The following is a 13,212-nucleotide window of genomic DNA, read 5'->3' on the forward strand; positions in this document are numbered from 1 at the left end:
TTTCCCCTAAAAGTAGGCAACACATTTTAAGAAATTCCAAATATTATGCTTCACTTTTTATGAAATTTAAAGTGTTTTAACAGACTCCTAAAAGTATGCAATAATTTTTCTTTAAATTTCTTAAGTAACCTAAAACTATACTAGGTTTTTTAACATTATTTAAAAAACAAACAACTAAAATTAACTTCGTGTTTCTAATATTTCTTTGAATACCCCAAATAGTTCTGTTTTAATAATTTCCCCTAAAAGTATACCACATTTTTTAAGTAAAATTTCTCAATTTAAAGTTAAAATGATTTACTTAGGATTATAGGACCTTTAAATATCCCTAAAGTGGTTATTTAAATAATTGTTCCTATAAATAGGCAATATTTTTCAAGCTTTTCTTTATAAGAAATCTATTAAAAGTATACAATATTTTGTAACCATTTTAGAAATACCTAGAACTAAAATTTGGCTTTAGTTTCTAAAAAATAGCCAACAAGGTCTTTAAATAACCGAAATAGTTGTGATTTAATAATTGCCCCTAAAACTATGCCCCATTTTTTTTAAACATAATTTCTCAGAAAACTGTTCAAACAATTTACCCAGGATTATGGGATCTTTAAACATTCCTAAAGTGGTTATTTATATAATTGCTCCTAAAAATAGGCAATATTTTTTTTTTATAAAAAATCTGCTAAAAGTATGTAAAATTTTCCAGTTTCTAAAAAATATCCAACAATTTCATTAAATAACCGAAACAGTTATTATTTAATAATTGCCCCTAAAACTATGCCACATTTTTTTAAACATAATTTCGCAGAAAAGTGTTAAAATAATTTACCCAGAATTCTGGGATCTTGATATATCAGTAAAATGCTTGTTTAAAGAATTACTCCTAAAAATAGGCAATATTTTTTAAAAGAAAATTTCTCGCAAACATAAACAGGATTTCGTTTTTACGTTTTAAATTTCTTTTTATTTCCTAAGAAATCCAATTAATTTAGCAAGCTAAAATTACGCAGAACCTTTGCTTACACATTTACATTTATTAATAAAACTAAGACTTAAATGCATTATAAAATACAGCCTTCACATAGGCTTTTATTTACAAAAAAATCTCACAAATCCTTAAAGTATACTTTCATATATCATTTTTCTATTTTTCATTTCTTAAACAAATATTTATGTTAGCTACTAGAAAAATTTCCATTTTCAAAATGTTTGCCTGCAACTTAAAGTGAAAAGTGTTTTCTACTTTCTTTCTAATTCTACAAAACATCAAATTCATTTCAATTAGTTAAATGGTTTTGGGAATACTCACTCAAATGTATGTTTTTCAAAGAAAAGGGTTGAAACTGAAGCTCTTCAAGAAAGTTAACTAATGCATTTGCATCTTCAGTATACAACAACAAAAAAAAAATAATGTGCATAGAACTGTATATAAGTCATATGTGTTGCATACAAACGTCTAGTGCATACTTTAAGGGGTAAATAAATACATTTAGTTAAGAAACATTTTAATAACTTAATAGAAAATTATGATGGATTCTTAAAATTACAACTATATATATTAGTTTTCTTTAGGAAAACAATTTTTGGCCAAAAAGAGTTTGTGTAAGAAACTTTCATCTAGAAATTGCAAATAATTAAGTAATTATTTTAAATTTAAAAAAAAACTTTATCAGTTTTTGAACTAAAGTTTTATAAGGGAATTGGGTTAAAGTATGACAATTTTCTATAGGAAATTATTTCAGATTGTGACTTAGTTTTCTATAGAAAATTTGGTCAGACGTTGAACAACTTTTCTATAGAAAACTTGTCCAGACTTTGAACAACTTTTCTATAGAAAACTTGTCCAGACTTTGAACAACTTTTCTATAGAAAACTTGTCCAGACTTTGAACAACTTTTCTATAGAAAACTTGTCCAGACTTTGAACAAATTTTCTATAGAAAACTTGTCCAGACTTTGAACAAATTTTCTATAGAAAACTTGTCCAGACTTTGAACAAATTTTCTATAGAAAACTTGTCCAGACTTTGAACAAATTTTCTATAGAAAACTTGTCCAGACTTTGAACAAATTTTCTATAGAAAACTTGTCCAGACTTTGAACAAATTTTCTATAGAAAACTTGTCCAGACTTTGAACAAATTTTCTATAGAAAACTTGTCCAGACTTTGAACAAATTTTCTATAGAAAACTTGTCCAGACTTTGAACAAATTTTCTATAGAAAACTTGTCCAGACTTTGAACAAATTTTCTATAGAAAACTTGTCCAGACTTTGAACAAATTTTCTATAGAAAACTTGTCCAGACTTTGAACAAATTTTCTATAGAAAACTTGTCCAGACTTTGAACAAATTTTCTATAGAAAACTTGTCCAGACTTTGAACAAATTTTCTATAGAAAACTTGTCCAGACTTTGAACAAATTTTCTATAGAAAACTTGTCCAGACTTTGAACAAATTTTCTATAGAAAACTTGTCCAGACTTTGAACAAATTTTCTATAGAAAACTTGTCCAGACTTTGAACAAATTTTCTATAGAAAACATGTCCAGATTGAGAGCAACTTTTCTGTATAAAACTTGTCCAGACTTTGAACAAATTTTCTATAGAAAACTTGTCAAAATTGAGAACAACTTTTTATTTATTTATTTTTACCTAAAACTACTTGAAATTATCAAATCAAGAGATACAAATTTCCCATAGTTTTCTTAACTTTTTGCTGATTTATATTTCAAACTAATGAAGAGTAACCCAACATATGTGTCACAGTTTATAAATTATGCGCATAATATGCACAGTATTGTGCACAAAAGAAAAAGTAACAAAAAATAAAAATATTGTCTCTAAAAATTCTGGGAAAAACTTGAGAAAATGCAAGAGAATAAACAAAATTTAAAGCACCAGGTTTTTTTTTTGAGCCAGAAAATATGGAATTATGAATTATTAATGACTGGGACAAAGAAAATAGGTCGTTTTAAAATAATAAAGAAAAATTTATTAAACAAATACAGCAACCCAAAAAGTATGCTTTAAAAGCAATATAAACATTAACATTTTATGGTTAAATGGTCATGAAAAAGGTTAAGATTTAAAAGTCTAAAATTTAATAGCCTCAAAGTATACTTTAATTTTTTTATCTTGAAATTTGTGTTTATAAAAAAAAGAATTTTATTAAATATTTATTAAAAGCTAAAGAAAATGTTTTATTTTCTTTAGATTTTTTGAAGCATATTTAAAAAAAAACAGCCTATAAGTAGGCTGTAAAAATTGTTTTTATTAATAAAGCAAAGTCTCAATGTTACAAATTCAGTTTGAATTTATGTATGTTGTTTTTTTTGGAAAACCTGAACCTCTCTCCAAATGACCTTAAAGTAGACTTTACTTTTTTTATGATTGTTTTCATATTTTGTTGTATGTTTCCCCCCAAAAAAATATATCTATTGCCATTTTTTTCTACCCTTTTGAAAAAATTCACATTTATTTTTTTTTAGATTTTGTTTTCACGTTGTTGATGCTGTTTTCTGTAGTTTTGTTCTTTATTGTTTTACATAAACTCCTGAGGGAAGAGATATTTTAGATGTTTGTCTATGTGTGTGTGTGTGTTATTTTGCTGTATACTCTACCACCACAACACATATGCAAATATGGCAAAATGTGTGTTAATATTACAATTGGCTGCTTTGTTTCAAAAGCAAATATTTAGATAAAAGTTTGAAATATAGTTTAGCAACATTTAACAAAAAAAAATTGTATATGCAGTTACAAAAAAAAAGAGGACGTTCCAAATGGGAATAGAACAATTTAAACTTAATACACAATGTTGTATGTTAAAAAAAAAAATATAATAGAAATTAAATTTTATAAACAAAACAGCGAGAAAAAAAATACAACCATACAGCTTTAAAGGGCTGCTGGAAAAAAATGAGAGAAATGGAACATGAACTCAATAAATGAATGTTTAAATATTTATGTAAGAATATTCCTTCAATTTTCCTTAAAAGATTTTATATATTTCAGATTTGCTTAAAAGTAAGCAGCACAATTTTTATGTAAAAATAAAGCAAAACAATCAATCATACTAAATTTAACATTTGCTAGAATTTTTTTAATTTCACTGAAATATGCAATTTAAAAAAAATTTCCTAGAAGTAGGCTACATAATTTTTTTGTGCACAATTATTGTAATCTCAACCTCCAATATTGTAATAATTGTGAATAATTTGTTTTATAATTTATGTAAATTTAGATATTTTAGAAATTTTACCTAAAAATAGGCAACATAATTTGTTTGGCCTAATTTAAAGTTTCAGTTTGAGGAAGAAAAGTTTTGGTAAAAAATCTTTAATGTTCTCCTTCAAAATATTATAATTTTAAAATTTGCCTAAAAGTAGGCAACATAAATTTTACTAAAAATTAAGAAAATATCAAGCAATCATAACAAATTGTACTAAACTGCACTACTGAAATTATTTTTCTTGAATTTTTCATAAATGTAATTTTTGTTAAATCATCTTAAAAGTAGGCAACATAATTTTAAAAAAGGAAATGTATTACAAATTTCTTAAATTTTGATAAGTTACAAATTTTGCCTAAAAGTAGGCAACACAATTTTTTGCAATTAATTTTTGCAATCAATTTAAAGTACAACATTTTTGGAATAAAAATTGCTTAATATTTTCTATCAAAATATTAAATTTTACAAATTTTCCTTAAAGCAGGCAACACATTTTTTATTCTAAAAGTTGATGATTATAATAAATTTTAGCAAATGTTCAGTATTTAGGGTATTTTGTTGAAACCTTTGAACAAAATGCAACATTTTCAAATATTTTCCTAAATGTATGCAACACAAATTCCATTTAAAAAATCAGATCTTAATATTTATCGATGTTTAGGTAAGCTAAATCATCAGAAATTTTAGAAATTGAACAATTAAAAAAATTACCTGAAAGTAGGCAACAAAGTTTTTATTTCAAAAGTTGTTAATTATGATAAATTTAACAAATGTTCAGTATTGAGAATATTTTGTGGAAATTTTTGAACAAAATTTGAGATTTACAAATATTCGCCTAAATGCATGCAACATAAATTCCATTTTAAAAATCAGGTTAATATTTATAGATTTTTAGGAAGAAAAATCTTCAGAAATTTTAGAAATTTAAAGATTTGAACAGGTTTGCCTAAAAATATGCAACAGAAATTTTGTTACAAAATAAAGCAATCATTGCAAATTTAACAAAATGCTCTTAAAAATTCACTTTTGAAGGCACTTTATGAAAAATGTTTGTCAAAAACTTACATTCGCTTAAAGCAAGAACACAATATTTCACTTTCAAAATCATGTTTTCTATCTTTATCATGTCTTTATATATTTTTTTTATATAAATTTATAGATTTTTACGGATTTGCCTAAAAGTAGGCAACACAGATTTTGTTATAAAATAGTAGATAATGATAAATTTAAGAAAAATCATCAGGATATAGTATTAATTAATAGTTTTTGGTGAAAACAATAAATTTAAAGAATGTGCCTAAAAGTAGGCAACATTTTTTTATTTAAAAATATTTATCATTAATTTTCAAAATCATATTTTATCTATATTTATCATGTTTTTATATATAAATTTATAGATTTTTACTTATTTGCCTAAAAGTAGGCAACACAATTTTTTTTTTACAAATAATCGATCATGATCAATTAAAGAAAAATCATCAGAAGATTGTATTTTCTTAATAATTTTGGTAAAAACAATAAATTTGCAGAATGCGCCTAAAAGTAGGCAACATTTTTTTTATTTAAACCTATTTATTCTTTATTTTAAGGTTGAAAATTGATTATTTTACAGATTTTTTTAATAAAATTATAAAACTTTAGCCTATTTCCAGCCATTTTTCTCTACTCAATTTACCTTAATTTATAATTCTTTATGCCTGACATTAGATATCCTGCTTTGAATCAATATAGCTCATTAAATTTTATAAGATTATCAGGAAGACTCACTGTTAATTCTACAAATTCATGCTCTTACATACAACTTAAATTTGTAAGGATACCAGAAGAAGAAGTATTATTAGGTAGTTGTAGCACTGTATTTCCATATTTTTATTTAGATTTGTGCAAAGAGCTTAAAATATTGTCATAAACTAGACGTTAATTAGAGGTAAACTAAAACTCCAGCCTAATTAACATAATACAAGATAAAGTTGCAAAATTTTGCTGTCCAAAAGTATGCTACCAAATCTAGGCCAACTAATAATATATGCACAACATTATGCTGTTTTATTTTAGGACAGCAAATAAAGTGTTATTGAAATAGGTTAAATAACAAAGTTGTTTTAAAATGTTTTGCTAAATAAATCAAGAAAATTTTGTTGTAATAAATTTTATAAATTTTTTTCCTATTTTGATTATATTTTACAAAAATTACTTTAGTTGTCAGTAGTTTAAATGCAAACCTTTAATGACATTTAATTAATATTCAATGTTAACTGACAATTAATGTCACAATTGCTTAAATAAGTAAGTAATAGAGTTTTGTAAAAATGTTCTTACTTACATATGTTTGCAGTTACCATGTGCTGCCTATCTTTAGGCGTTTAGGTTTTTGTGTGTGGGTTTTTTTTTCTGTAGTTTGTCATTGTAGTTTCATTTTATATTAATATATGTAAAAAGATTTTGTCCTTGTTTAATAAAATGAAAAAAAACCAAACAGCTGTCAAGTACAATGTTTTTCAATTACCAGCCTAAAAGTAGGCTTCATTTCATATATGTTTACTATACATATAAAACTAAGCTATTTGTAAATAGTTAGAAACATCATTTTATCAGCCCTTAAGTGTTTTTAAACTATAGAAATATACAGTTTTGTAAACCTAAATATTAATGAAAATTCCTAATGAAGTAATTTTTATTACTAAATTATTCTCTACACCACTAAAAGCTTAATATTTATTATAATTTTTGACTACAATTATTATTATTATTACAATTGTTGTTCATTTACCATATTTCTATTATCATTAACATAATTCCAAAGTATTTAACGGTTTTTTTTTGAGGGGTTTCCTCTTAATTCCCCGGGAAAAAAATTTAAAGCATACATTTGGGCTTGTAAAAAAAAAAAAAAAAAAAAAAAAGAGAAAAAATGTAATTAGTTGGTGTTATGTGGTCTACTTATTTTAAAAACGTATTAAATTTAATAAATCACATAGAGAGTATTCTCTATGTATTCTATTTTAAAAATTTTAACATACATATATTTAAATACTTTTGTTTTCGTGTTCGTGTTCGTGTTAGGTTTTATTTTTTGTGGTTGAAATTTAAAATTTTAATTACATTCAATTTTCCAGCAACATTTTTAGATTAAATTGTTGCAGCTGTGTGTGTGTGTGTGTGGAAATGGAAGTGGCAAACGTTTTTACATAAGAGAGTGATTTTATTTATTAATGAAATAATGCAATGCAATCGATAGAATGTACTTTTGTTTTGTTTGTATATGGCAAATGGTTTTAAATAATTGAGTAAGGGGACAACAATTTCAAATAATTATCTTTGCATAAGGAGCTACAAAAATATTCATACATACATATATAGCATATTTAATAATATTTTTTTAAGCTTAAAAAAAAGGTAATGTAAAGGCATTTAGTTTTCCACTTAAAATAATTACACTAGTAATTAAACCAAAAAAACTTTTGAATATTTAATCACTGGAAATTTAAGGAAAAATTAAATATCTAGAACAAAGTATGTAATTGTTTTTATTTAAAAAAAAAATTGCCCAAAAGTAGGCCACATGTTTTTTTTTAGAGGAAAATACAAACAAGGATTTTTTATAAAATATAGACAAGAGTTAAGATTTAATTAAGAAACTATATTGACATTTTTTGTTGTCTACTTTTAGGCAACTTTTATAAATAATATATTCTGTAAGAATTTTTTAAAAACTTAATTTTATTAAGGGATTTTATTGGAAAATGTATAGTTTTAGTTTATATTATATATGTTCTGAGCAAAACTATGAAATTTATTATTTTTGGTGAAAAATACTTACAGTTTTAATAAATATTCTTAATTTTATAAAGATTTTTTTAGTGAAATACAGACAAGAGTTAAATACTGAATTTGAAAATAAAATTTTATGTTGCCTACTTTTAGGCGAATTTTTGAAATCTCCATAGTTTTTATGAAATTCACAAAATTGTCTAACAAACATGATTTTCTTACTAGAAAATATGATTTTGAAAATAAAATTTTTTGTTGCCTACTTTTAGGCAACATTTTTAAAATTCTATATTTTTGTTTTACAAATTCAAGAAATTGTCTTGACAAACATGATTTTCTTATTAGAAAACTAAGAAATATTTAAATATGATTTTGAAAATAATTAATAATAATTTTAGAAAACTTTTAAAAATAAAAATTTTTTGAGACAGAAAATTACACAATTTGTGTAGAAAAATTTGAATTTTCTTAAAACTAGGCATAATTGTGTACCTATACATTTTTTTCTTAAAACAAGGCTATAAAATTTTTTTTAAAACAAATTTTAATAGCAAAAATTAAACAAAAAATTGATTTAGTATCAAATCAAAAGAAAAATTATGAAAATTTCCATACAACTATTAATTTAAACAAAGTTTTTAAGAATAATAATTTTTTTTTTAATTTGCCTAAAAGTTGGCAGTATTTTTTTATAATTTGTTTTCATAAATAATAAAATTTGCTTTAATTAAGTTTTATAAATATATATTATCCATATTAATATATCCATTAATCCAGCTTTCAAATTAAATTTAATACAAACTTCTGAAAGTATGCTGCAAATATTTTATTAATAAAAACCATCCTAAAAGTAGGCAAACAATGTAATTGTTATTAATAGAAAATTTAAATAAAACAAAACAATAAATACAAATGTTAAATATTTTTCAGGTAAACAAAAATTAAACCAAAAATTTTTTTAAATTATTTTTGAAAATTAAAAAAAAAAATTCCAATTTTTTTTAATTTTTTTAAAAAAAAAATTTTTTTAAATTAATTAGTGAAAAAAAATTTTTGACAAACAATTTTTTTTGTTAAAAAAAAATTCGGGTTTAAATATTTGTTCCTCGATTTTGACCCATTGTAGGTCCAATAAATCATTGCAATGGACTTTGAAATATCTATCACTAGATATCCATATTGTCTATATTAATGTCTTAGTAATCCAGATATAGATCAAAAATAGGCCAAAAATCGAGATTGTCCCGGTTTTTTCTCAGCCGATTTTTTCGATTTTAAATAACCGGAAGAATTTCCGATATATTGATGTATCAAACAATATGGATATATAATGATAGATATTTCAAAGTCCATTGCAACGATGTACATATATAAGGTTATAGTAAGTTGGACCTACAATATGTCAAAATCATCAAAAATATTTTTTTTATCCCGAATTTGTTTTTCATTAAAAAAATTGTTTGTCATAAATTTTTTTTCAAAAAAAAAAAAATTTAAAAAAATTTCGAGAAAACTTTTTTTTTAAAAAATTAAAAAACAGTTTCGAAAAAAAATGTTTAATTTTCTTTACCTAAAAATATTTGATTGCCTAAAAGTAGGCCTTAATAATTTTAGTTTTTCTTAAAAAAATATTTTGTTCTTCAAATTCACCTAAAAAGTTAGGCATCATTTGAAAACTTTACCTAAAAGTATGCAACGATTTTTTTATTTATAAAAAATATACTGAAATAGGTACTATATTACGGAAAACTAATAGTTTTATATAGAAATTTATATTGAATGAAAAATTGTTGACGTTTTTACACCTAAATATGATATTTTTATTATTTCCCTAATGAATATTAACATTTCCCTGAAAGTAGCAATAAATAGGATTTTATTAAAGTAAAATTCGCTTAAAAAAAAACAAAATTCATTTGGTTTTTTGATTTTGAAAATTTACCTAAAAAGTAGGCAATACAAATTTGAATAAATAATTGTTTTATTTAAAGAAGAATTTGAATTTAAAGGAAATACATATTTCTGGAAGCTACTATAGTAGACTTTGATTTCAAGTTGTATTCGTTTGGTTTTCAGTTTTTTGAAATTTATCTTAAAAGTAGGCAATACAAATTTAATAAATAATTGTTTTACTTAAAGAAGTAAAAACATTTTTCTGGAAGCTTTTATAGTAGACCTTGAATTCATGGGAAATAACTTTATATGGAAATATAGTAGCAAAAAAATAATTGTTTTATTGTTTAAAGTAGAATTTGATTTCATGGGAAATAAATTAGTGTGAAAGCACTAATCTATACCTTCTTAATTACCCCCAAATTTGCCTTATAACTACCAAACTTAGAATAGAACACAGTAAATATTATTAATTTAAGTTTTAATGCCTTTAAATAGTTTTTAGTTTCATTATTACAATTTAGTTTAAATCCAGATAATTTTTAAATAATTTAAATAGATTTTATGATAATACTAATGCTAAATTAGCTGTAAGTAAATTTTGGTTTTTATTTAAAATCATAAGGATTTTAGCTGTTTATCCCTATAAGTAGGCTTTAGTATTTGTTAAAGAAAAATCTAGCCCTGAAGCCAAACATTTGGAAATATTTTAAGTTTTAAAGAAAACTATATTTATTTGAGGTAGTTTGAAGCAAAAAATAAAGTATAGCATACTTTTAGCCTTAATTTAATTATATTTAAGCAATTTAGAGGCAAAGAATTTAAAATTATTTATGTTTTAAGGCAAGTAGATAGTTTTTAAAGAAAAATCGATTTATTTAAGTTGGTTTGAAAATTTTTAGGCGCATTTAAAAGCAAAAAATAAAGTATAGCATACTTTTAGCATTAATTTAATTATGTTTAGCAATTTAGAGGCAAAGACTTTAAAATTATTTAGGCTTCAAGGCAGATAGATAGTTTTTAAAGAAAAATTGATGTATTTAAGTTGGTTAGGCACATTTAAAAGCAAAAAATAAAGTATAGCATACTTTTAGCATTAATTTATTTATGTTTAAGCAAATTAGGGACAAATACTTTAAAATTATTTATGTTTTAAGGAAATTATATAAATTTCAAGATGTTTAGGTTTGATACTAAATTATTAGAGTTCAGCTGCATACTTTTGGGAGCTTTTATGAAAACTTGTCTTGTTTAAGCTTGATTATTTATAGTATTTTTTTTCCAGTATTAAGATTTTAATTACATTGTTTTTGTTTTGTTTAAAAGCGTTTTATAAAAATTTGTTTAAAATCTATTCAGCTTAAGAATTGCTTTATTTTTAATGATTTTAATGATCACCAAATGTTCACTATGGTAGCCTTTTTTTTTGTTGCTGGTAAAGCCTAACAGAAAAAGACATAATTAAAATTCTATCCTTTACAAAATGCTCATGTCTTGATATTAATTATAATTGCATGTATATATTGTATTAAAAAATATTTTATTTTTTTTTTAATTTCAAGTTCATAATTATGAAAAATCATCTCATATATACATTTAAATAAATTTCTTTATATTGCTTGAGTTTTTTTCCTCAGCATTTTGCTGTTAACAAGGAAATGCATCTTTAATTTATTATATATTTTTTTGTTTGTTTGAGAGTTTGTATATTTATGTGTATAAAAGAGTTTGAAGGTATTGTATGTAAGGCTATGTATAGTATTTTATAACTCTACATTGTGTTACATGGAAAGAATGACGGTATAGGAAAAAAAATGTTGTGAATGAATATAAAAATGAATGAATGAATGTTTCCCCCTTAAGCCTTTATAAAAAACGGAAGTCATCAACATAATCATACTCATTTTCATCTTTATTTCTGGGCTTCTTGTTTTTTCCACTGTCTCTCTCTCTCCCTACAACTCTGGTGTTTGTTGATTTTCATTATATTTACTACTGTAATAACAACAAATACAAAAACATCAGCAATGACGATAAACTCATCTTTACCTATACTCATATACATATGTATGTAGATATGTATAGGTAAAGAAAAATTAAAATAACAACAACAACAACGGTATTTTGCATTTGTAATGAAAATCTTGTTGGCAAAAAAATAATGGAGAAAATGTTTCCGTTTCTATGATTCTTTTTCTCTTTTTTTTTAATAGAAATAATTTTGCATGTGTTTGTTATACAAACTAGACTTACGGTAAATATAAAAATGGCGTCAAAGCATAAATGACACATACAGTTAAGCTGGCATTCAGGCATACAATACATACATATACCCGCCATAACATTACATGTACATTGTACAAGACTTAGTCAGTTTTTGGTTTGTTGGGGTAGTTTTGCATACTTTCAGGCATACATTTAAATGTATAGCAATGCATGCATGTAGTATGTTGGTTATTGTATAAGTCTAGCTGCAGTAATACATTATTTTAATTAACATTTTCATTATGAACATCAACATTACATACAAAGTATTATGCAAAAAAACAGAAAGAAAAAAAAAACTCACTGAAAGCAAGCAAGAAATTCATATACATACATAGAAAAATGTAAAGAATGAAAACTGAAAGCAGTAATGCACAAAAGCCAGTAAGTATGTTTGCATTTTATACTTACATTCATTCATTCATCTAAAGTATACACATGTATGCATGTGTATTATTAAACATGATGTATGCTTATAAAACGCCTTAACATATGCAGTGTAATTTTAATTATATATGCTGAATTATTTTCTTACTATATTCAACAAAAAAATAACTGAAAACAGTAACAAAACAAAGCCAAACAAGGTAACATTGTTTAGAGGTCTTTGTTGTTTTTTTATTATTTCTTTAAATAATTTTTAATTTCATAAAAACAAACAGAATTTAAGTATTTAAGAATAAAAAAAGAAAATTCTGAAGAAAACTACATGTTTAAAAGCTCTATATGTTTGGCAACATGTTGCTAAAATAAATATAAATTTTAAAAATTAAAAAAATTTAATTTTTTTTTAAATTGTAAGAATAAAACAAATAGTTTAGCAACATGTTGCTGAATAATGAATTTTTTTCAAAACGTATTTTATATTCTATATTGAGTAATGTTTAACAACATGTTGAACAACAAAAAAAAAAAAAAAAGATTTTAAAATGTCTCAGAAACAAGTTACTGCCACAATGAAAACGAAATATTGGCTTTATTTTATATTTTTATATAAAAAGTTGTTCAGCAACATGTTGCTTGAAGGACAAATAGCTCAAAAACTTGCTTTAAAAAG

The 13,212-nt window shown here is 23.5% G+C and overlaps 1 protein-coding gene across 3 annotated transcripts in view; it reads right to left on the minus strand.

Moving 5' to 3' along the window:
* The window catches only part of Ten-m (teneurin transmembrane protein Ten-m), a 273,221-nt gene that overhangs the window by 55,959 nt on the left and 204,050 nt on the right, over nt 1–13,212 (minus strand). The window lies entirely within an intron of this gene.

This window comes from Calliphora vicina, chromosome 3 (assembly GCF_958450345.1).
Source record: "Calliphora vicina chromosome 3, idCalVici1.1, whole genome shotgun sequence".
NCBI classification, from domain to species: domain Eukaryota; kingdom Metazoa; phylum Arthropoda; class Insecta; order Diptera; family Calliphoridae; genus Calliphora; species Calliphora vicina.